The sequence below is a fragment of the Kogia breviceps genome, chromosome 3 (assembly GCF_026419965.1).
Source record: "Kogia breviceps isolate mKogBre1 chromosome 3, mKogBre1 haplotype 1, whole genome shotgun sequence".
NCBI lineage: Eukaryota > Metazoa > Chordata > Mammalia > Artiodactyla > Physeteridae > Kogia > Kogia breviceps.
The window spans coordinates 65,602,871-65,629,558 of NC_081312.1; the positions used below are offsets into that span (position 1 = coordinate 65,602,871).

The 26,688-nt window shown below is 40.6% G+C and overlaps 1 protein-coding gene and 1 long non-coding RNA gene across 5 annotated transcripts in view; one reads left to right on the top strand and one right to left on the bottom strand.

Moving 5' to 3' along the window:
• NPAS3 (neuronal PAS domain protein 3) overlaps positions 1-26,688 on the bottom strand; it is an 868,173-nt gene that overhangs the window by 283,865 nt on the left and 557,620 nt on the right. The window lies entirely within an intron of this gene.
• Positions 2,806-10,842, top strand: LOC136793798 (uncharacterized). The gene is made up of 4 exons (XR_010839580.1): positions 2,806-3,208; positions 5,814-5,890; positions 7,788-7,851; positions 10,703-10,842. It is a non-coding gene; the product is annotated as an uncharacterized lncRNA (long non-coding RNA).

A 26,688-nucleotide genomic window follows, 5' to 3' on the forward strand; every position in this document is an offset into this window, starting at 1 on the left:
CTTTGCACAGGCATCTTCTCCCTCCTCTGAATCACTAAAACACAGGATCCATACATATTTTAGTTGGTCTTGACTTACTCTTTGTTGTATTTGTCTTCTCTCTCCTACTGGATTATAAATAACTCTGAGGGCAGGGTCTTTAACTATCTTAGAACACTGAGAATGCAGTGTAGCTGAGAATATGGGTGGAATTGCATTGCCACATGGTTCATACCTTTATAGACATTCTAAGAAAGTAGCAAAGTTAGGAAGATATATCGGACATAATTAGTAAACACAATTACTAGATATTTCCCCATTACATATGGATATAAAGCATTCAGATAAGCGATAAGGAGTATGTACAAATTACCCTCTGTTTCATTTCTCCCACACAGCAAGCACCATTCATTCACTGTTGATTTCAGCAAGCACAAAACACACATGTGGGAAATCATTTTCCGTGGCTTTCCTAACATACATAGTGGTGATAAATATAAGCAAAGAGGTAGGATGGGATACATACTGTTAAAAATGACTAGTATCCTGTTTTCCCTCAGTTTTGCTCTTAAAGACAATTAACATATTTTTTAAATGTGCTTTTCTGAGCCTAAATGTCTTTGTCTGGAAAATGGGGGATACCATTTCCTACCTTGATCTTATTTCCAAGAGCAGAAGATGAATTTGTTATACCCTCCTCAGTGCATGGTGATAGTTAAGAGTAGAGGCATTTTTAATATCTTCCTACAATACAGAGAAGGTTGTATCAAACCATTCCTGCCATGCTGCTACAGTTATTTGGATAAGAACATTTCTCACCCACAGGGATGCAGCTACATGACTGCATCAAATTGAAGGTGAGCCCTGCATTGTGTCTACGGTACTTCAAATAATATAGGCCATCCGAAGAAGAAAAAAAAATTTTAAACAAAGACAAGAAATAAGGATTCCATTCCAGCATTTATAATTACATTTACTGGTCATCTGAAATATGATATTTCATCTCCTGAAATGATATCATGTGTCACATCAGTTTCTGAAGAAATTCTCCTCTAAATAATTTTGTCTGCCCATTCGCTTATGGATTTTTACCACAAGGCTATGTCAAATATGAGCACTTAATTCAGAGCAAACACTATGCGTGTGTATGTTTTTAAAGGCTTCTAAACCATATTAAATTTTCATTCATATAGGTACACAGAGACACATATTAAATAAACCCTCTACAAGAGTAACCCGGCTAGAAACGCAGCAAGAGATTTCCAAAGGGCCGAATTTATTACAAATTAATCAAATAGGTAAGATGGATCGTAATGGATATTCCAGCCAATGTAAACTGAGAGGGGGGGAAAAAAAGCACCAGCAGCAAGTCAAGAGCCAAATGTTTCTGTTTTGATTTATTTAGCATTTCTGAGATGTTTCTTCTGCAGGGAACAATATGCAAGGCATTGGAAATTCAGAAGGCACATCTTTTGTGTACCATAAAAATGTGCTGCTAACCTACAATACCCTTATAGAAATACAATTCAATAAGAAACTCAGTTGGGAAGATGTCTCAATAGAACAACATGAGAAAAATGGTCAATACAAGAATGATTTACTTTACTTTTACAAGGGATTTTGATGCCACAAATAGAAATGCCTTTGGAACTTAGAGAACCCAGATAAACAGAGAGCCACATTTTTTAATTCTTATACATTTCTAATGTGCCTTTTTTTTTTTTTTTTAAGCAGATCATCTCTCCAAATCATCACTTCTATCAAGCCCAGTGTTACAGCACTCAGCCCTCGGGGCAAAGATAAGTCTTCACCATTGTCACGTGTAGCACACATATTCAGCCATATCATGCTGAATGGGAATACAGGACTTTGCAGAAGCAGAACTGATTCCTGCAGAATATCCTGAGATACTTATCAAGCTGTTAAAGGAGACATCGTTCTTTTGTCTGTATTGCCCTTGACACATCCTCAAGGAAGGTATCTAGAAATTCTTTTGTCTTCTGAAGAACCCTCGGACCTCTTAGGTCTAATGTAGGTTAAGTGCCCCACAGATCTCCCTAGAATAGAAAAGCACCTGGAAAACTATAGTCTGACTTATCAGAAACAAACAGAGTGCAAGTGCTAATTCCTAAGATCCTGTTATTTGAAGGAAGCAGGAAAAAGGAGAGGCTTCTGACAATTTTAGTGTTGCACAGGAAAAAGCTGGGATTCTACCCTAAAATTTATCAGTTACAACAATAACCTCTAAAAATCAAACAAGGGTAAAATGTGTAAAGGTAAATTACCACATTATCATCCAATTATCATTGCTTGTTTTGTCAAGGGTAAATGACTATCTAGCAGCACTCAGCGTTGGCTTATTGATTCCCATGTACAGTGGGGCTAGGTCCCCTCCCCAGCAGGGCCCTTGCACTGCCTTCCACTCAATAGCTGCATGGATGCTGCCCATTTCATTGCACGTCGCAGGCTGTGTGTAACTCTCCTTGCCCATTCTGGAGGCATTAAGTGAAAACGGATACATTTTGAGCGATTACTGGGCACTGCAAAAGAAATAATTGTGCTGCTTTTACTGCTGAAAATACAGAAACATCACTGTGTTTAACTGTTGTCATAACTGAAACTTGATTCAATTCACAAATTCAAAGGGCACTTATCGCTTCCTCATCTTTCCTGCCCGTTTCGTTCTCAACGCGACATCATCACACAGAACTTTACACAAATCTCCTAAGGATAAACATTTCCAGTTTCACTTTCTTTCTTCCCACAGATAAATCACAGTAAACGAGGAATTCTTCTTATTTCATCACAGATTTATAAAAACAAAACAAACCTCCTTCAGCAGATTAAACAAAACCTCCAAATTCAGACAGCAAAGAGGCACGCACAACATCTGAGATTAATGGACCACATTTCATCTCAAAGTGCTTTCTTGGCATAAACAATATATAAGGGTCACCTTATCCACCACTGAAATGCAGCCCCTTCTGAGGCACAGAAACTATATAAACAGGAGAAACACTCACTCATTCTTGAGGGCAAGGGTAGGCGACCTTTTTACCGTAGTGGTAGCTGTGAGTTTCAACCCTGATCCAATCTCCTCCAGTTCTTCTGCAAGCTGAAGATGGAATAAAGCAACTATACCAGAACCCCTCCCGGTTCAGTAGGTCAAACCAACTAATTCAATCAGAATGAGGGGAAAGATTCCAGAAGGAGAGAAAACAGGCTGCTGGTGAGTCCTCAGACCTCAGTGGGGCTCCACCACTGCTCTGCTCCCTGAGTCTCGACGTGATCAGGGGATGGTAGAAACCCTGAGTTGGAGGTGAGAATGGATCCTAATTTATAAATGAATATCCCAAGAAGGTACCTGTTAAGCTTGGTAGAGCCACTTTGGGTCACTGCAAGGGGGGACACTGGCATTATTTGGATCAACTACAAATGTGTGGGTGTTAGTTATTTAAAAATGTATACTTTGCTAAAGGCAGTGATTTTAGGGACATGGATATGTATTACATCTGCAAGGAAGATAAGGTATGGAAGCATCTCAATCCAAGCTACCATTTTTCAGGTACTCATGTTTCAAGTACCCTACATCTCACTTAATCTACTACCAACCTTACAAAGTATGTGTTTATACCCTTATTTCCATTTTCCATGAGCTCGCTGAGGTTTGGAGAGTTCAGTAGTCCCGTGTTACATCCCAAGTGGTAAAGCCTGAATTAGAGCCCAGATGGCTCTGCCTTCAAATCCTACGCCAGCTCCACTCATCCATTCTGCTCCATGGGCGCAGCCTGGGGAAGCTGGCAGGACCTGGGATTACTTGCTGGACCTCTGGCAGGTAGGCAGCAGAGGCTTAGGTAATAAGTACATAGGCATGGCAGAGACCCAGGAAAGACGAGGGAAGCTGGAGAGCAGGAGGAGAGAAGAAAGAAGAGCAAATAAAGCTCAGAGAAGGCCTGAGAGATCTGAGATGGCAGAGTGGGAGACTGAGGTTGAGATGTCTGATAAGAAGGATCAAAAGGGAAATCAGCACAAAGGGAGAGTGAAATCAAAGCCCGCCAACTCTGTTGGGGTGAGGCTGGTCAGAGAATTGATGTGAGCCTTGAGGAATGGGCAGGAGTTAGCTAGAGAGATGAAAAGTGTGGAGGAAGGAGAATTTATTCCAGGTGGAGGAAATTCCCTTTTTAGCAAAGGCATGATGACACCCCAAATTCCTTGACATCTGTATACACCTTATGGGTGTGAGTGGAAAAGGAAAAGCAATGTGCTGCTGAGTGATTAGGTGCTGTGACAGAGACCACAGAGCTCTCTGCTTGTCATTCTTGGACTTGGAGTCTTGCTTGATCTCAAAGGAATGGAATGATGAGGGCTCAGTAGGTTAGGTTCCAGGGTTATCTCGAGGCATACTTATATAAGCACCCCAATTCTAATATCAAATTCAATTATTCACCCTGAAATTGAAAATCCTCCTTACCGTTGCCACCCAACGGGATGAACTTAATTCCATTCCCCCAGGATTTACCTTCCCACTGGCTGTTTACCTCCAGGGCCTCTGCATCAATTTATGAGCTGCCCAATGGGAAACCTCCCATCACAGCAAGCCTCCTTGGTTGATTGAGCTGCCTGCATCCTCTTACCGTGTGTATACTGAATATATGGGGAACTTAATTGGGACTTAATATATCATTTCATGAAAGCAGTCTTCAGCCATTTCATTTATGACTCCCCAAGTGAGTGATATCATCTTTTGCCATCAGTCAGGAATTGTTTCACCTGGTTTCACTTTACAGTCTCTGGCCCACGGTGGATGTTCAACAGCTGCCTGAGGCAGGCGGTGGGGGGGAGGGGGGGTACCTATATATTGCCTCGGGGGATAGTGTGCTGGGGACAGCCCAAAATTTGGAATCAAATACGTTGCATAACTTACACATTTACTCAGCACCAACTGTATGCCAGGTGCTGTGTTATGTGCTGGGAATGAAAAAGTCAATGAAAAATAAGCAGGTTCTTTGTGCAACAGGAGCTCACAGTAAGGCCTGGGGGTGGAAGCTATTTGGGAAAAATATATGAAGACATAACAGTGATTCAACGTGGAAATGTGGTGAGGGACTTGAGCCTTAGGTGCCGTGGGGGCATGATCAAAGCCAAAGAAGGGGTGAGGAGCTAACAGGGCAGGATTCAGAGGGTGTCAGGAAAGCTTTCCTAACTGAAATAATGTCTGAGTTGAACCTTGAAGGAGCAGCTTTACAGATAAGGAAGCAGGAGGAGGCAGAAAGGCAATTCAGGAAGAAAGAACAGCATAAGCAAGGGTCCTGAGGCACAAAACAGCAAGATGCCCACGGGGAGCCTCGCCCACAGCCCCCTGGACAGGCAGCTGCCTCCAACTCTGAGCTTCCATAGCTGCGGGATATTGTAAGGGTCTAACAACATAATTCCCACAAAAGCCATGTTGTAAACTGTGAAGCACTGTACAAATGTAATGTTATTTTACAACTGTCATTTCAATAGTCTTTTGGTGAATTGGAAGCAGACTTGAGGGAATCTCTGGGAATTGAATTGAGCCTTTTTCCTAGAGGTTTTTGACCTCTGCTTTAGGACGAGTAGGGAAGAACCCATCGGAAATCCAATTAAGATAAGCAAAATATAATTACCTGATTTATGAGTTGGCCAATATCATAAACATTAACACGTTCGTGTTTACTCTCCCCAAACCAATGGGGGTTTTCAGTGAGCACAGGAAGTCAACAAGGAATACCTAATCCAAGAAGCCACAGCATTTCCTCCACCAACAGTGTCAGAAGTGTTTAATGTTTATTCACTACTTCTTTTCTATTCAGTATAGTCTGCCCTGGTAGATGGTAAACTAAATAATTCCATGCTGGGAGACCAAGGCCTGGATACAGAATGCAGAGTGGTAAGTTGAGAAAATGAAGAAATTTTTTCCCCCACAGTATACTTATGCCCTCTTTATGCTGAAGAAGCCTCAAAAGCTAGGGGAGGGGGAAATTAGTAAGATATCTATAGTAATTCTTCAGAAGCATTCTTTTTTTTTTTTTTTTTTTTTTTTTTTTTTTTTTTTTTTGCGGTATGCGGGCCTCTCACTGCTGTGGCCTCTCCCGCTGCGGAGCACAGGCTCCGGACGCACAGGCCCAGCGGCCATGGCTCACGGGCCCAGCCGCTCCGCGGCACGTGGGATCCTCCCGGACCGGGGCACGAACCCGCGTCTCCTGCATCGGCAGGCGGACTCCCAACCACTGCGCCACCAGGGAAGCCCCAGAAGCATTCTTAATTTAATCATCATCACATCCACCATCACAATTTTTAATTAATATCATTAAGGGCTCACTATATACCAAGATGGATTCTAAGGGCTTTGCATGTATACCTATTGAATAAACACAATAACTCTATGAAGTGACACTCTAGCCCCACTTTAAAACAATGGAAATGGAGGCTCAGAGAGGCTTTATAACTTGCCCAGGGACATGCAGCTAGTAAGTGGTAGAGCTGGGATCTGAATCTAGGTAAGCTGCTTCTGGAGCTCCAGTCTCTATGCTTAGTCATATTTTCTTCCACTGGGAGAAAGAATCCAGTGGCTACAAGCTTTTCCACAGTATGTAGTTTCATTGGGAAAACCGGGAGGATACAGGATACCTTGCGTTCAGTATCAGTATTTTCATTCTAATGGCAAAATGAAAGCGGATCAAGTAAAGGATGCATCTCTCCTTTTTAAATCCAAAAGCTCCTTTGGACCTTCCCTCCCCCCTTGAAAGGAAAGAGGGACTAATTAACTGAAAGATTTTCTAATTCTCTCAATATCAATCTCACTTTATGATATTAAGCATAGTACCAGAAGAACGTTAAATACACAGGCTCTGGAAGATGATAGACTGTGTCAAATCCCAACTTTGCTGCTGCTTGCCACAATGAGCTGTGTAATCTTGGATAATGGTACTTGGCCTCAGTTTTCTCATCTGTAAAATGGGCTGATAAATACCTACTTAGCCGACCCAGCAGCGGTGCTATGTGGAATTCAGTGTGCATGTGTGTGTATTTTATCATGCCTCGTAAAAAGTGTTAAGTTACTATTATTATTCAGCTTTCTTTGCAGTTAGCACACAGTTATGCATCTATGCCAGTTACTAAACGAGAACATTCTTAGTGTGCTATACCAATATTTGGGGGCATTTAAATAAAGTACAAAGCTGTTTAAAAACAGAGAAAAAAGTGTAGAGTAAAAGTATTAAGAAGGACAGGAGGCAATCCATGAAGAGCAATGAATCCTGGGAAAGTTTCTAGAAGATGGACTTATAAGCAATGGTGTCCAGTGCAGTTGAGTGGTTAAGAACAAGAAAACAAAGCAAAAAATATGACAGTATTTTCCTTGAGTTGGAAGAATGGTCTAATGCAGGGATCAGCAAACTCTGTAAAGGGCCAGAGAATAAACATTTCAGGCTCCATGTTTTATATTATCTGTTCAGCTACTCAACTCTACTATTGTGGCACAAAAGCAGCATGTAAAATACTCAAATGAATGGGTGTGGCTGCATTCCAACAAACTGTATTTGCAAAAACAAGTGGCAGGATGGATTTGGCTGGTGGGGCCTGTAGGTTACTGACCCTGATCTAACCGAAGGCTCATTAATGATTGCTATCAATAAGAGTTTTAGTACCAAGGTCTGGGAATTATTTTATACACATACATGCACATATATTTATTTGTGTTTATATAAATATTAGCCAGTTGAAAATAATTCTTATAATAATGCCACTCTGATTCATTTTCATTCCATGTATTTTCCCGACTGAAGGGAATGGGATGAAGCTGTAGCCAGAGTGCTGGGAATTGCATGTAGCCCTGGATATAACCTGGAGGTACGTGGTGGGCACGGCAGTAGCCATCTTGTCTCTGTGTGTGTGTGTGTGTGTGTGTGTGTGTGTGTGTGTGTCTGTGCACATGTGCACAAACATGCATGTTATGGCTGAAAAAATACAACAAAATAACTGGTCTGATGGAACCAAAACTAAACTAAAAATAAAGAGATCTGGGTCTTTGTCACTGATTCTCTGTGTAATCTTGGGCAAGTCATGATCCCTGAACCTCAATTTCTTCTTTATAAATTGGAATTGGACTAAATAGGGAGTCCTGTTTAGCCCGATATCTCTAATTCTAAAATAATGTGCAAAAGGATAGAACTGTTGGGCACTTAATATATTCACAGTATTTCTTACAGATGATTTAGGAAACTGGATTGAGTCAACTATAACTGTCATGATTTTAATTGGATTACGAATGACTTTAATGGGTAATTTATCCAGTACTTTATAATAATCATATAATTAAATAATCACAGGTACATCAGTTCAATCTGATAGGTTCTCATGATAGATTACCAAGTTTTCAGTATAAGGTACAATGACTTTTTTTTTTTTGTCTTTTGACAGTTTTATTTCATGGTATAATTTCTTTATTTCATATTGCATTTCCAAAATTAATTTGTAATATTTTGTGAACTTTCTTGATGAGATTAGGTAAAAATCAATTATTTTTAACTTCTCAGGAGATTTTGTTTCCTAATCGATTTACTTATGCTTTTTAAGGGGAGCATATTCACTGAGGGACAGGACATAACCAATTTGGACATCAAAGTATTCTCAGTAAAGTTCACGTATCCAAATCAATCTAATTGTGAAGCAGTTACGACTGGCGCGACCCGTATTTATGACTCAGATAACCTCACTCGGCAGAGTCTGGAAACTTGAAGAGTGCACTGTTTATCTGCTTGAGAGGGACAAGAGGTTGCATCTGCAGACAGAGAGGTGAGGGACAAGCAGCCCTGTCCACAGGCAGCTCCGTTGACAAGGCACTATTCCTTCTACTGGAGGTCACCTTACTGCTGACCTGAAGCCCCTTGTTAATTTAATTCTGAGCATCTCCTGAGTAGAAGCAGACAATAATGCAGACACCAACAAAAGTGGGCTGCAGTGGTGTACGTGAACCACCGTCCAACAGGGATTATGCTGAGACCACCAAACTCATTTCACTCGTGACCTAATCATATCTCAAACTGCCCCCCTGTGGATATGAATTTATTAGAATGAAGCATTCTTAAATAATTACTCTTGCCCGGGACACATAATTTTCAGCAAGCCTGGGCAAGCTGGACTTCTCCTCCGACTGGGTCCACCCACCCACCCCTCCCCAATCCTTCTTTTTTTTCTCCCATGGGGAAAAAAAAAAAAGCACATTCACTGTGGCTAGTAAAAAGAATGTGTGATTTTTCATAACAAGTCCAGTAAACATCAAGAATCTGAGCGTTTTCTTTGTCAGTCAACTTGGCAGCAAATGCTAGGAGACAAGAAGGAAAGAACCACTTGCCCATTCAGCTCCAATCTGTACTCAGCTCTTCATTCATAAGAACATAATCCTCCCTATTCCCTTGGAAAGCAGCAGAGTTTAGTGGAAATAGGACAGACTGGAGTGATGCAAAGACCTGGTTTTTAATCCTGGCCTAACCACTTCTTAGCTGTGTGAACTTGGGCAAGTTACTTGACCTCCCTACGCTGCAGTTCTTCATTTGCAGAATGAGGATAATGATAGCACTAATAGCATTATATAATTATAGTACCAACGCCTATTGTACTCATAGGGCAGTTGTGACAACTAAAAGAGAACAGATCACACCAAGTGCTGAGTACAGTGCCTGGCACAGAAGTACTTAAATAACAGCTTGTATTATTATGTTGTTATTGTTTGTTTGAAACCTTACAGTAGAACCCTAATTTGTTGGCAAGCCGGGTATCTCAGAGAGTTCAATGTGTAGTGTTCACTAGGTACTCATTAGAATCTGAACAACCCTAATGTCTCCTGATCTTAGCTCACGAATATTGAAATGAAAAAAATATTTATCAATTTCATGTTAAACCCGATGACAAGTATACTTACCCAAGTCTAGGAACTACATGGTTGGATGTCCTCCGACCCTTCTGCCAGTGGTTGAATGGGGCCTAATTCCTCCTTTTCAAAGCTCTACCACCTACCCAACAGAAAGGCAGTTGTGCTAGGGAGACTGGCTTTCTAACCATTTAATTGAAGCTAACACATCTTTGTGCTGGAGAGAGAGCACCAAAATTACAAACACACTGAGGTATCAACTTCCTTTTCATAAAAACCTACTTTGAAATTAATTTTCAAAAGCCTCGTAAAGTTAGAAACGGCATTTGAAAAAAATATATGGTCATGTAAAGAGCACTAGGCTGGACTTTTTTCTCTCTTCTGGAAAATAGAGACACTAAAGTTAACATGCTTTAAGGTCAGTGCCATCTTTGTAATTCTATAAGAATATCGAAATAGCTACATAAATAGTTTCATATATATGTGAAATAAATTCCTGGCCTGCTATAGAAAATGCAGGCTGTTTGTTTCTGACCTTGCCACAGAAGAAACCAGAAGTTCTCCTACAGAGAGAGAAATACTCCTTCGCACACACAGAGACACACTGGAATGTGAAAACCCCACATCAAAATGCTGGTAGAGTTCATAACTCAAATTTCTTTATCCTGTAGCTGCTCGGGGACCCCATTAAATTGTTTTCCACAAGTGCCATGAGGCTTGAACCATTTGTTATAACATTTGAGTCATTTATAAGATATTTTGATCCGACAAATCTGTAAGTAGCTGTCTAAAGTAAAATACGTGACTAATGGAAGCTTCATCTCTCTTCAGATCAAAGTGGGGAGCATTGTGGAGTCCTGCAAAACTTTTCTAGGGTGTTGAGAGGATTTCTTCACTTCTGTGTGCTAGCAGGAAAATAGCACGTTTGTGTTCCAGCCTATACTGACCTCCCTGGAAAAAAGATGCGCTACACATCTGATGTGAAAAACTATTCACAAACTCATGGAGCCAACCAGCTTGGACCCAAGATTAAAAATTTGCATGGTATTAGAAATGGTGTAGGCAAAGAAGCGCAAGTGAACATAGAAAATAAAAAGTTCGGCCTAGGTTTTCATTAAGCTCGTGTTGTTCACTTACTACAGAAGCATTTTCTGTCACATTGGTAACAAGAGAGGGTAATAAAAAAAAGTGGAAGACGTGTAAAAAAATTCATCCCTAAAAGAAGTGTAAAAAAATTCATCCCTACTCAACTCATGCTGGATGGACCAGCAGCCTGAGAATAAACTGGAAGTTCGATCAGCCACATGCCAGACCTACAGGAATCAGAATTTCTGAATGTGTGCCCCAGTGAGAGGGTTTTAACAAGCCCTCCAGGTGATTCTGATGCATGCTAAAGCTTGGGAGCACTGAAGTAGAATATGACAGGAGCAAAAAACACTTGCTAGCACAGTAAACACACTATAGACCAAAAAATTGGTTCTTTTCAACTCCTGCTAACAAAGTATGCTTCCATCTCTTCGACTCTTCTTCAGTTCAGGTGCTTCACTTATTCTCTCCGGGGCTCTCAGTAGAGCTCACTGGCTACCAGTGAGCAGGACTCTGTTCATTTTAACCGAGTCTTTATCCATCACTTTTTTTTTAATGCACAAGGAATTGGTGGCTATCATCTATCCACCAAAGATGATATAGCAGCGTGCCGAAGAATCATGCCCAAAACGTCACCAAACACACTTTTCAAAGTAGAGATTTTCATGGTATTTTATGTCATTTGATCTTCTTTAGAAATGTGTCCTTTATCTTATTGATTAAATTGCAATTTTTCTAAAGCAGCTTGTAATTGAATTATCCAGTGAGACATGCCAAAAGGGATCAAAAGTGATGGAAATAAAAATAGGAAGTTGTATAATTTGTAATACAAATGATTTGTTGCTGAGATTTTAATCAAATCAAACAGAGCAGTAGAATAACAGGTGATTAAATTACATGGAGAGATAATGCATTGGATTTAAAGACTCTGATGCTTCTTGGTAAAGTCTGTTGAATTCACAACCGTGCCAACTGCACCTCCCCTTGGAGACATGTCTCTCAGAGGGCTCCCCCTACTCAGGGGCCCTAAACACTGTGCTGAATATTTTCTTCTTGAAGAAAAACAACACTCACAAAATAAAGGAACTATACACTCAGCACAGATATGAGAAAGAAAATAACACAAAAACTCTCAGAATTATTGGAGATACTCCACCTAAGGAAGGGCTCAGGTAAGAGCTCAAAGCCTCTATGCTACCTATGCTAAGTGACCACTGAAAAACATCATAGAAAAAAAAAAAAAAGGGTATTGAATGTACTGGTAAAGAAGAACACACAAACTGTCAATCAACTGCTTGAAGGGCCACCTTTTGCCTTATAATTTTCTAAAGACCTCATTAATTCTCCAACAAACCCACATCATGCATTGATGTTCTCCTTAGAGGGGACTGGTGGTCATTTCCAGGAAGCCCAGGTTATATAAAGAGTCAATCTAACAATGTTGTACACACTAAACCCCAAAAGCTTAAAATCTCCCAGTGTGCAGAAAATGCAAATTCCTCTTTTCTCACTCATGGCTTTCAGAAAGACAAGAACATTAACACCTTGCCCAAGTATTATTTCGAGAAAATGAATTCCTTATGACATAATACTGTTAGTTATGGCTACAGGAATCACATGTTCTTTTCAAAGTTATTGTTGATACCTGGGTGAAGCCAGTCCTCCCCACCCCTCCCCGGGAGCTGGAAGTGATGTAATTTGTCGCTCTGGGGAGAAGGAGCGAACTTTTGGCTACTGAACTTTCCAGACAACCTCTGAATCATAGTGGTGACTGTGAAAGCATCGGTGAGAAATAGAAGACTTGAATTCCTTTCCTGGGGTCTGGTTCTGATGGATGTGGCCGCCCCTAAAGGGTGGTGGAGACAAGGTGTAAGCAAACACGTTTTAGGGCACAGATTTTGAAAATTGAGTACCACTGTCCCACCTGCTGTGCTTCATTTCAGAATCCACAGCCATCATTAGCAGAGAACAAACTGCTTTTGCAACTGCACACCCCATTGTACTGCTGCAGCTCACGCTGGAAATTGCAAAACGCTTATGGAGGAGCATGTCCTGAGAGCTCTCTCACTCTGTCAGACCCTTCTGATTTTTATTATCCTGGGGCGTGCTAGGGGAGGGGAAAGGAAAAATGTGTACACACATAGGTTCAAGCTATAAAAGCTTTGGAGAGCAGACCTTAGATCTGATGCTGTTTCCCATTTAAAAGATATATGTACACTGACGACTCAGGAATCACAACAACTCTTTAAGTTGAATCTGTCACAAAAGAGACTCTAACGAAAGTCAAAAGCATAGACAGTCTTTAACTCTGTCTCATTGACTCAGGGAATCCTGAGGATCCGAGAGTAGTCCTGCCCTCGTGGCATGGCTAAGGAAGGTCCTCAGCGACAGTGCTGCGATCTCGCCAGTGCGCTGCAGACCAGTGGTGTGAACTGGCACTCCTTCCTTCCAAGTACCTAGTAAATTTGGAGAGGCCCAGATGAGTTCCCCCCCCTCCTCCTCAAGGTCTCCCCGACTGAGCGGAATCTCCACCTGCAGCCATGCTACTCTAAACCTCCAGACCACAAAACCCCGCAATTGAGCACTTAAGTATGCAGTCATTTTGAACATAAAGGGACTGAAAGAGAGAGTTGCAGAGGACAGTGAGATTAAAAGGATGATCCAGGCCTTAGTTCTGTCTGCCTCAAAGGCGCCGTTGGATGAGGATCAGGGCAAGTTATGTAAGGTCCCTGGGCACTCAGTTTTTTCATTTGTATAATGGAAAGAGTGAGGAAAGACAAGAGTAAGCCAAATGTTTGCCCAAGTCCCTTGCAGTTCTGAGATTCTCTTGTCTTCCTGCCCTTGTATACTCTCGGGGGAAATCAGGAGGGAAGCGGGGAGGGGCAATATAAGGGTAGGGGATACCAAAAGGGGTTATTATGGGATTATATGAAATCACACATGTGAAATTTTTGAAAGTAAAGCACTATAGAATTTAAAGACTTTCGTTCAATAAAAAAGTTTAAAAAGTAACAAATAAAAACAAAGAAGTCACTAACATAAGGTGATTTGCCAAGAGAGAGCACAAGGCAATATATGATCAAGAATCAATAATAATAATAATAATGCCGATAACACCATCCCTAAAGACTTCTGAATCCTTCCACTTACACAAAGGACATAGTCTTAGTTAAAAAATAAGGTCGAAGGTCTTCCCTGGTGGCGCAGTGATTGAGAGTCCACCTACCGATGCAGGGGACGCGAGTTCGTGCCCCGGTCCGGGAAGATCCCACATGCCGCGGAGCGGCTGGGCCCGTGAGCCATGGCCGCTGAGCCTGCGCGTCCGGAGCCTGTGCTCCGCAACGGGAAGTTGAATAAACTTTTAAGGTTTAAAAACTGAGCGAAACCACACTTTTCCTGCAAGGACAAACAGCCCAACAGCCTCTCAATCAGTAAAATAACTCTTACAGCGCGAGCAGGATGCCACCCGCCCAGACTTAGAGGTCACTGTGACAGAGACCACAGGGCCGGGAAGTCTCCCGTTGGCCTGACAAGGGATCAGGGCCTGGGATGAGAGTGATGCAGCCTCGTCAGAAAAATGGCTGTGGTTTCCCATGCCCCTGCTCACCAAGTCCTCCGACCCCATCTAGATGGGAACGTTTTCTTCTCTCCGCTGAGCCATAGTTAAGGGAAGCCTAGGAAATTGTGTGGGTCATGAAAACAATCAAATGAACCTTAAAAGAGATCCCATCCGCTCTCACTTGGGCAGTAGGAGTGTTACATCGTCCTCCTATTCGTGGCTTTAAGCAGCCTCTCTGTTTACTGATCCCTCTGAGGATACTGGAGGGTGGCAGCCAGCCAGTCGGTTCTGTAGTTGGTGTGTGTGCAGCTTCCGGGACACTGAGAAGCAGCCCCGGAGTTATTTGCACTTTGCAGTAAAAGGGAAGGATCCTTTCTGGAGGCTTTTGGATTTACATGGTGTAAAACAACAGCACATTGAACCAACTTGGCTTCAGCTGGCTAGCCCTCCTCAAACTCACCTCCTCTTCCTCAGTATAACCCTATGATCCTTTTGAGCCATGACTTTCCTCTTCCCAGTTCTGGGGGGAAATCCAGGCCTCACCTCTGCAGACACTTGGTAATGTATCTGGAAGTGATGATTTGTCACGTAATTATAAGGGCAGCTATGATTTTGTTCTGAATTAAATAGAAAGCACTGTGTGTAGCTGGCTCCTTTGCCCAAACAAACTGCTTGTAAATTTTATTCTCCTCCTTTGGCTGCAACGGTTTCTCGGCTGGTTTTGCCATAACATGGGAAACCTGGAAACCCGAGTGCAGGCTGCTCCTTCCTGGAGGAACAATGACAATATTATACGCTGTGGAGACTAGGGGACTGAATGAAACGTTCACAAACTTTTCCATGGCAAGCTGAGTGCTCTCATGGAAAAGCCCCTTGGTGGCAGCTTCAGCCTCCCAGAGTCCTGATGGGGGTCGGGACACAGTGAGAGAGAGGTTTAGTCTTTAAAATGACAGAGACCCTGACACACACGCAGACAATGGAAACTAATTATACACTGCAATCAGAAAAGTGTGCCTGTGTGTATGTAAACCACAAACAACTAAAAAGAAAGCACCAAAAAAAAAAAAAAAAAATCCAGACTCAAAACTAGAAGCAAAAAAGAATAGTAAGATCACAGAAATATTATCTTGAAGTAAATCTTGTTATTTACTAGACAAAGAAAGTTAATGAGAAAAATTTGCAAAAGACAACTAGATAGCCGGAACTCTGTAAAATTGGAAAGAAATTCCATGTTCCGTGGTTGACGTATAGTCCAGAATGGGGAAGAATAGGTTAAAATTGAACTGGAATTCCATTTGAAGATGGACAACTACAAGGACTCTTACTGCTGGTTAGATAATAAAAAGAATAATCTGTCCATCCTTAGGAAGAAACCACGCTGTGAGCAATACAGGGAACAGAATAAGGGGAGGGGGTGGCCATCTTTAGGATCAAAAAGACTAAAGATATAAAGCAGGTTCCATTGGCCAGAAATGAACAGACAGAAAATGCTCAAGGTTTATTTATACTTCCTTCCATGCCCAGTTCTTTTAAGTCCCACACAAGATGGCAGTCTAAGGTATTTCTTTCTATTTGGTCACAGATAGATATTACTAGAGATGTAAAGGAAAACAGCAGCAAATTCTATGACAAGACATTTTTCCCCTACTAACTTCTCTCCAGTAACCAAAGCATTGCACCCTACACTTATATTCTCCATTTGGGCTAACATCCCAAATGCACGAGAAATATTCTTACACTTTTGGGTGTGGGAATGGGTGATGATGCAACACACTTATTCAAATTCCACAAAACGAACATCACAGACCCTAAGGGACATTATTAGGCCCACAGCAGTTCATGGGCTGAGGTAGAGATGGCTCTTTAATTTCTCAGAGAGCAAAATAATTTATTTTGTGATTTGAGTGTATGGTTGATCTCCTTTAGCCTGATTAGACTCTAAAAGCTAATAGGCTCAAAATGCTCAACAGTGATCTTGGGAAAGTTCATAATTGAATGGGAGGAACTTTTCAAAGTCAGCAACACAGGAAATATGAACTTCTGGGGTATAAAGTAAAAGAAAACAGAGAATATACAGGTTCTAACCTCAAGTATAGGAATAGAGTAGAAACTGTCTCCCTACACAGTAACCCTGTAGTAAACTACCTAAATCTTTTTTTTCCCCTTTGTGATCAGATAGTCAATAAATATTTGATGATTATTACAATAATAAGATAAAGGGTTAACTGGATCATAGCCTGTGGCTTCCAGATGCCCACCATAAACTGATATTGTCCATAAAGACAGCCTTTAGGCATATTGACACAAAGTCTGCAGATTTATCTTATTTAGTAGAAGAGAGTTGGAATGGAAAATTTTCAGACTATGTTATAACAAGCACGGTATTTGTTAACATTTAGTAGAGAGCGTTTGGTACTGTAAAGACAAACGAACAAAAAAATCCCTAAATAATCATACATTTAATTGACAAATATAAAGGAGTCTTCTTTTTAGTCCTTCCATTTAATCACTTTGACAGTATCTTTCACTTATGTATAGGATTGCAGACTGCATAAAGTTATTCATATGTGTGTATATACACACACACCACATACATACACACAGTCTTATATGGAAAGATATCTCCTGCTTCTGCAATTAGCATTTATTCATTCAACAAACAAATATTTACTGAATACCTACAATGTGCCAGGTTCTGTTGCAGGATCGGGGGACAGAGCAACAAACAATACAGGCAAAACCCCTGCCCTCGCAAAGCTTGTATCGGGTGAGGAAAGACAGACAATAAATAAGTGTACAGCATTTCAGGCAATAAGGGTAATGGTGAAAAATAAAGCAGAGTAAGGAGGAAGATAGGAAGTGGCAGGGCAGCAGGGTAAAAGGGTGGGGTTGCTATTTATACTGGGTGCCCAGGGAAGGCTTCTTATAAGATGCCATTTGATCAAAGGGTTCAAAGAAGAAAGAGCCCGTAGATTTGGGCATGGAAGAAGCACTTTGACAGAGAGAAAGGTAATGTAAAAGCCCTGAAGAAGGGCAAGCTTGGTGTGTTCACCCAGCAAAGAGGTCGGTGAGCCAGAGAAGGTGGACAGGGAGAAGTGGTGGGCAATGAAGTCAAAGAGACAGCCTAGGCATGGACAGGAGAGGTTGCTCATGAAGAATCGTGGAGGCCACTGGACATCAGAGTATTTGAATGCATTGTGTATTGTGTTCACCTGTGTATTTCTGACAGTAAGGGGGTACAAAATACACTTTCTAATTTGGAAATACCTGTTGCTTCCTGTTTTGAATAAATAAATAAATAAATAAATAAATAAACCAGACAAATCTACCTGATTTGAGTATGGCTCAGTTCTTTTATTTAATTATTTTTATTTATTTATTTTTTTTTGCGGTACGCGGGCCTCTCACTGTTGTGGCCTCTCCCGTTGCAGAGCACAGGCTCCGGACGCCCAGGCTCAGCGGCCATGGCTCACGGGCCCAGCCGCTCCGCGGCACGTGGGATCTTCCCTGACCCGGGACACGTACCCGCGTCCCCTGCATCGGCAGGCAAACTCAACCACTGCGCCACCAGGGAAGCCCGGCTCAGTTATTTTTAATTTAATTTGTGGTATCTAATTTTTAACCCACCCACCAAAACTCCATTTGTGTGACAAGGGAGTGCAGATGGGCTCCTGAGGGAGATGGAAATTAATCCCAGTTCTCTGAAAGGCCTTTTAATAACTCATATGTTATTTTACCTCATGTGAATTTCTAGCACGTGGGCTTTCTTCAAAATTTTCTGAGGAGCATGTCTGTAGGGTATCAAAACAGAAATTGCTAAAGTTGCAATGAAGAAACTTGGTTTTTTTCTTAGAGAGTATACAACTTTTCTCCACTTTTCCCCATTAAATATTCAACCATCAATTTAGGACCTACTATGTGGCTATCATATTTATACTGGGCAACCAATTTTAATTGTAAGTTATAGTCTTAAGTGTTAAAATACACTAATTCTCTAGAGTCAATAATTTACTGGCCAATTTGTGTTTCTGTTATTAATAAGTTTTTTTTATCAAAAGTACTGAGAATGCTCTGACGATGATACCTGAATAGCTGCTTGTGCATAGTAACTTGGTATTCTTGCCAAACTCCCCAATTTCTATTGAAAGCAAATATTTGTCTAAAATATATATATATATTTTATTTTGCAGAGAGACAAATTATTGGCTTGTTTTTCCATATGTTATCTCCTTCATTTGGAACATTTGGAACATTTTTGTCCACCACCATTTCTGCCTAATTCCAAACTGCCCCTGATTTGTCAGTTCCTTCCAAGTTTGGGTTATTGAGTGTTTCTTCCCAAAGGACCCCATGACACGCTGGTCTTCTGCTATTGTAATACTAATTGTAGTTGCCCATTTACTTGTCAGTAACTCCCCCAAAGACTGTAAGCACCACTACTGCAGGAGTTGTCATTATTTCCCTGATGACCAGAAAAGTTGCCAACTCATAGTAGGCATGGAATAAATATTTGCTTAAATCAGCACTTCAGGATGCAACTCAATATAAAAATACATGAATTCCTCAAGTCTAACAATTTAATTCATTTAATTCTACTGCAAAAGGGCTATTACCCTTTAAAATGGACAGCCAATTTAAAATGCTACATAGGGTCTGTTAGAGAATTTCCATCCCATATGCCAAGGAAGCTAAGTAAACCAGTTTGTTCTGCATATGATTAGAAATATAAAAGTCTTGGGAATCACATTTCTTAAAGCTCATGCCAGCTTTTATTGTTGGTAGTTTTGAAAATGCATTACACATTCTATGGTATTTGTGAAGTCTTAGAAGCACATGCAACATAAAAATCTCCTGCCAGGCACAATAACACACAACATAAGAAAAAAAAAGGCCTCCAATATAAATCAGTCCACAGAGGAATTCAAGATGGTAGCCTTCTTAGCTCTCTCCCCCAAAAGATTAGATCCAAGGTATTAGCACATTGCTAAGGTTTTCCATATTTTCTGAATGGAAATGTTTGGAAGCAATGTTTGACACCCTATGTGGTATGGGTAACAGCAATTATAGTTTGGGACTGAGATTTATTTTTGCAACTGTGGAATAATATCTAGATAGCATAACATCTAAATAAGATGGCTGTACATGGGACCTTATGTAAAAATGTTTAGGTATCCTTTCTACCAACCAGCTTGTAGCAGAGGAATTAGTCCTTTCCTATTGAGTCATGAATGTTTACTTGTACATGAACATAAATACTCCCTCTAAAGGGAGAAAATGAAAGGTAAAGAAAAAGGATGAACAAAGCAGGATAGGAAAGAGATTCAATTGAGAGTAATTCCCTCTTTCAGCTTTCCCTTCGATTCATCTTCTCTGGCAGGGGTCATATTTTTCCCATGTGTCAAATCACATTTCCCATCAGGCTCTTTGGAACATGCATTTTTTTTTTCAACAATCACATTTTTAATTAAGTTCAGTTATATGTAAGGACATAAGGCTCTGTCCCATTGCCATGTCCCCTTATACAAAGAAGTAAGAAATAGCACAACATGGCCTGTAGAAGCTCTGTGTCAACGGGTTACATTAAACACATCAGAGGCATGGAATCCAAAGGTACTGTTCTATCTTACTAATTAGGGTCTTGTTATTTTCCTTTTTTGATCATTTATTGAGTAACTACAATATGTCCCATATGTTTTCCATATATTATCTTTATTCCCTTAAACAGTTCTATGGTGTGAACATTATTATCATCATTGCAAGAATAAGTATATTATATCTGAGTTAGTAAGTGGCTTAACTGGCATGGAAACTAAAGCCATTTATGATATTTGTGGCTGATATGATAGTATTACACAGTGTGCATTAGTAGGTATTAGGGTAACTGTTGATGTTGTTATATAGCCCAGTCAATGCCTTAATTATCTCTTTAAGGGGACAGAAGAAACATCTTATGGTTTTTGCATTAATATATTTTTTTCTGCCATCATTTTATGTGTATTCCTGGTTATATTCTGATAACTGTGGAAGGTTTACAAAAAATAAATCTTGAGAGAGCTTACTGCATATTACCTGGTGAAGTGATTGCTTGAATCATAGCTCATGAAGAAGAAGATGGTGACAAAGAGTATAAGCAATGTAACTGCCTTGTGAGTAGCTAAATTTGGAGTGTGTTAGACCCTTTCATGACCCCTGGAAGTTTCCATAATTCCTGGATAAAATGTTCTTACTTCAGACCCTTTCATGGCCCCTGGAAGTTTCCATAACTCACAGATAAAATGTTCTTACTTCAATCAAGACCCCAAATTGGTGGTTCAATCTATAGTACAGAAGACAAATGGGTAAGAAGCACAAGAAGATTTTCTTGGCGGGGGCACAGGTGGGACTGCTCACAGTAACTTTTTAGGAAAGGATCAAAAGAAAAAAAGAAGGAAACTAAGAGAAAAAGGATTTACCCTGTGATATTATGAAGATTTAAGGAAAGATGGAGACGGTATCGCCAGTAAAGAGAGGGGTTACGGAAGACAATGTTCAGAAAGGGAGACAAAACTATTTACTTGGTAACAGGGCTAAGGAGGAGGGAAGGGACCTATTTTTAGAGAGTATTCTGGAAAACAAGGACAGAATTTGGCTTTGCAATCATTTTATTTTGGGCAGAGAAAGAAAACATTCAAAACCAAAGATGAAATAAGACTACTTCAGAAGTGAACAGAGCTATGTTGAGCAGGAGGTGGAAGTCAGGTCAGAACAGAGCTCTATGTCATGGAGGCATGACAGGAGCCCAACCTTGGCTTAACAGCAATGAAGGTGATGATTAGAAACATAGATTTGAGCTCCAGGGAGCTAACAGAAGCTAAAGAACCTTCTCTACTGAGAAAGGTAAGGAAGAATTGGAGAGGAGAAAGATAAAATGTTAACAAAAAACAAAACAAAAACAAAAGGAGAACATGCATTTAAACTCGAGTTAGATAGATAAAAAGCAAAAAGGAAAAAAAAAAAAAAAGAGAGATGCTTTTGAGGAGTAGCACTCCAATATCCCACTACCCCGAGCTGCCACTTGCCTTTTATTTAATAGACTTTTTAGTCTATTCTACTTGTGGTATATTAGAATAAGTGCAAAGATAATCCTTAATGCTATTATAGATTTGGGAACCTATAAATAATATTTTATTTTCTTATAGTACCCTCATGACTTGAAATTAACTTTTAGATTGGGAGCAGTTGGATGAATTAGATGAAATGATGCTGCAGCTCATTAGAGGGTTTACTCACTTGGTCCTTTCCTGGAATAATGATTCACTTATTATTTAATATATAAACGTGCTCCAGAGAAAGTTCCCAGTACAGTTACCTCCTTGATTTGTGACATACACATTGTAGTGACTGGGACACCTAGCACACGCAAGTCCAACAAAGAAATGAAAAATCCACATGCAGATACCTTGAAGGAGGTCTGCAGAGAGAGTGCGCACCTCTGCTGCAGGCTACGTCTATGCCCGAGGCTCAGTGATGGCTCAGGACTCTTAACAGCCTAGTCATGAACCTGCAAGTCTAGACCTGGGAGCTGTTTTCTGAGGCTAAAGGAACGTGGATTCCAGAGAGGAGACTGATATGAAACAAGGAATACAAATCCGAAAGATCCTATTCAAAAATCGTGATGGGAGGAAACAGGAGAGTGTGTGTGACGGGGAGGGTGCAAGATGTTCTTTTCTTGCTGTTGCTGCAAAGGGCAGTGATGTAGTAGGACGTGTGATTACTTTTTAAGAAAAGGCTACATTTTGAGGAGAACAACAGCCTTGGATTTCAACTTCACCTTTAATACTATTGCCCCTCACAGATAATATATCAAGTTATTTACATATTATGCAAAGTACATATTACTGGAGCTGCTGACCTTTCAGGCTGCCACTGTAATGAGGGCTGTTGTTCCTTTTATTGTTAAACTTTAGTCTTCAGATTCACTCTGCTTTACTTTCTGTTTTCCCATGTAAAGATCTTCATTAAAATAGCCCCTAATAGAGGGGGTGGGCATATGGGGTATGTTTAACATAGACCCTTTAATTTACATTATTTCTGTAAGAATCTATTTTTAAGGAGATATAAAATTATATATTGATATCTTCTATTAACTAATACTAAATATTAGAATCACAAAAATAATTTCTCTCGATGTAAATCAGACAGCATTTTAAATATAAATATTTTAAAAACTATACATAATCTAAAATATTCATCTTCGAAATAATTCCTATTTGCAGGGAAACATGTTCTAATCTTATGAAATAATTCAAACCATTTTCATTTGTGTGCTTAATATTTTGTGGGCTGAGTGGCCTGTGATAGCCCACTAGCTCTTACATTGGCCTGTTAGCCTTTTCCTTTGCATGGCTTACATTTAAATCTAGTTTAGATTGGCACTTAAATGTACTTGGAGATCATACTTTACAAACAACATCGAAGACAAATTCTGCTGTGATTACCCTGTTCCACATGGTTTTGTCTCCAAAAGTTACACCTTATAAGGAATTGAAAAAAGCTGGCGTAACAAACAGCCATGTCGGATAAGAATCGTACCTAAGGAAGTTTACATAGCGTTCCTGTGAATCAGGCTGTATTCTACTCCGGTAACTCTTTTCTTGATAGAAATAAAAACAATAACTTTGACTCAGAGAAAATGCCCCAAAGACTAAAACTTTCCACTGTCTCCGATAGTTTGGGTTACCTTCATGTTAAGTGAAAGCTGCACCCGGTTCATCTGTGCCAGCCTCCGAATGGTTTGGCTGCACTGATTAGAGGTGGAAAACCAAGCTAAGGGTCTTCCTTGATCCCTGCATCTTCTTCTCAGAGCACAGAGACCTACTTTGAAAGATACCCCAGGGAGAAATTCACGTAGCTTTATGTGCAGAGATGCTCAAACTTCAAACTAAAAATGCCAATACTTGGGATTCTTAAAAGCCTTTCCTTCCACCCACTTCCTAGATTTTAAAAATAATTCTCCCTTACGTGGGATTGCATTTCGAAAGAAAAGACCCAACTCAGACTCTGTGGATTTGATTGGTTATGTATGGCTCAGTGATTTCTGGGCACCAAATTGTTAGGTGCCTTCCTCAAACTCCCTTCCTTTGCAGAATAATCATGAAGACTTTTGACCTTTTTTGTTTTTGTCTTGTATGTGGTACTATGACCCCGAAGCTACTGTTTCACAGGAATTCAGGGAGAGAGGGCAGCAACAATGGGGAAAATGTAAGAGAAACGTGGTGAACCCTCGGTTCCTTTCTTCTCTTATGTTCAGACTCCGCAAGACAGAAGCAGACCAGAGACTGGAGATGGGCAAAGGAGAAAAAGAGACACAGAACAGGCATTCTTCTTTCAATGCCTCGCTGTGAGAAGGCTGCCAGAGATAAACTGTTGCAAGCAGTGGGGAATGAAGAGCAATGAGAAAGCAAGCATTAGACAGCAGAAAGATCGGCATGTGTGAGCATGTGGGACACCGTCTGGCCCTCAAATATTGTTACTAATATTGGACAAGCATTATCAATTATCAATAACAATTATTATCAATTGTTATTATCAATTATTATTAATATCAATTGTTATTATCAATAACAGATTAAAAAGTCTCTTTTTTTTTTTAAGGGAGAAAAGCAGGAAATTTATCGTGTCCAATTTGTCAGTGTCTTAGGAAAGGTAGCCCATAGGCACTGCCGGGACTCTAGTCTTAGTGGCTGGCGTGAAGTCTTTCCCCATTGAATGATCTTGGCATTCCTGTCAAAATTCACTTGACTTACATGTGAGAGTTATTTTGGGGCACTCTATTCTATTCCACTGGTCTATATGTGTCTTTCTGCCAGAACTACATGTTTGATTACTGTAGCTTTATGGTAAGTTTTGAAATGAGGAAGTGTGAGTCCTCCAAATTTGTTTTTCCATTTCAAGGTTGTTTTGGCTACTTAGGGTCCCTTGAGATTCCATATGAATTTTTTAAAATTTATTTTTGGCTGTGCTGGGTCTTCTTTGCTGTGCGCGGGCTTTCTCTAGTTGCGGCGAGCGGGGGCTACTCTTCGTTGCGGTGCGTGGGCGTCTCATTGCGGTGGCTTCTCTTGTTGTGGAGCACGAGCTCTAGGCGCACGGGTCTCAGTGGTTGTGGTCTCTATTTTAATTGGTTAAAACTCCTGCCTCATGGGTAAGGGCCAGATTTAAACTCATCAAGAGGCACTCTGAGATAAAAAAATGTGCTGACATAACTCCGTGTGGCAGGCAGGCACTGGGTTCCTAAAGACGTACCAGACCTTAAACTATACTGTTGCTCATGAGTGATCTCGGACTACTCTGCTCTTCCTCCAGTCGGCTGGGGAGGGATGATGAAGCTACAACTTTAAGTGCTGTGGGAAAATACCAGTCTAGACTAGCTTTATGCTCTCCCTCTCTGTTTTGAAAACCAGTTAAAGCTTGAACTTCACCCTCCAGGATTTGGAGGGCATTTATAAAAAGAAAGTTAGTGTACTAACAGCTTTCAAATTTCGTTTTCTATTTTTCCTGGGGACCCCTTTATAGAATCAAACCAAAAGAGTCTTAGAAGTCTCTGGGGTCAGATTCTAGAAAGGAATCACACCTGGACACAATGCTCCTTTTGGTAATATTTTTCGGGGAGTTAAATTTCTAAGTTTTCAGTATGTGGGTTGTCACTTGTTTCGGAGCTTTTCCTACAGGGTTAATGTTCTTAAAGAAATGTTTTTCTGTGTGATTACACAATTTCTTTCACCCATTACAGCTGCCTCTTTCATCTATATATCCGTCTATCTATACCTATCTATCCATATATACATGGTATATCCATATATATGATATATAGCTTATTAATTTTTGACTTTATAAGGAATGTTGTTTACTGCCAAAAACAAATTATGAAAATAAAAGTGCACACCCATGTTTTTAAACAACAGTAGTAGTGATAAAAATAGCTTTTCTTGCATAAGCATGTTTGTAACCCTTGGAACTTTGCATCTCTCAGTCCAAGTCTCCCTCAGAGTTAGGGTCCCTCCAGGTACACAGGGGTGACCCCAATCCCATTACCAGCTTCTGTGGGTCTCCTCAGGTGAAACATCATTAGCCTAGCTTCACAGCCTGACGCCCAAGTTGGAAAACTGTTTTGAGACCCTGAGGCTCCAAACACAAGACCCAAGGCAGAAACATCCAATCAGCAAGCTCCATCATGCCAAGGGGTCCTTATGGAACACGTGGGCTACGCTTTCATTTCATACCCCAACACCGCACGCACGTTGACGGATGGGCATAGCAGGACCAGGTATTTCTCTAGGCTTGCAGAATAATGAAAATAAGTAAACGTCATTCAGGAAACCCTTGCTTCAATTTTAGAAGTTTCTCTAAGGCTGTTTTGGAAGTGCCCATTCTCCTGGCTCTTCGTGTCAAGTGGAGGCCTGTTCTTAGCTCTGGCCCCGAGCTGGGCTCCGGGTGGAGGTGCGCATAGGAACAGAGGGCTCTGCCTGACACAATGTAATTTGGAGCCATTACAATGTATTGTATGTAGGACACTACTGTGGAGCTCTTAATATGCAGAATTTTGCATAGTATGAATGCTAATCATTTTTACTATGATGCTATTCATATAATATGTAATACTTGCTAAACAAAATTATGAAACATAATTACTGCTCAGACACAGTTGCTGCTTTCAGTCCTCAAAAACCCAGTCATTTAAAATTGTGTTTTCTTTAAATAAATGGCAACAATCCCCGCTAAAGACTATGTGCCTAGATAATTTCCTTTTCAAAAAAGGAGCCTTTTTATCTTGAGTGAGTGACAAAACATCCTTTATGAAAGGTTTATAACTCAGCCATTTAAATTCGCTTCAGGCTCAAATTTGGCGTGCAACGTCTCATCCTGGGAGCACAGTTTTTATTTTACTAAATTTTAGTGAAATTGGTTTGGCTGGTTTTTAGTCACAGGGAAGCAAAGGGGCTAGCTCCTCCCTCTATTTTTAGCTAGATAATGACAGAGCCTTAATTATATACCATCTTTCTGCTTGCCTCTCACAGCAGGCTGAGGTAACACGGAGCACGGCTGAATGAGGGACTTGTGTCTGCACATACACCACATGTGCGTGTACGACACACACACGGAAAGATCGGTGAGAACGTCCCCTTTCATTCCACCT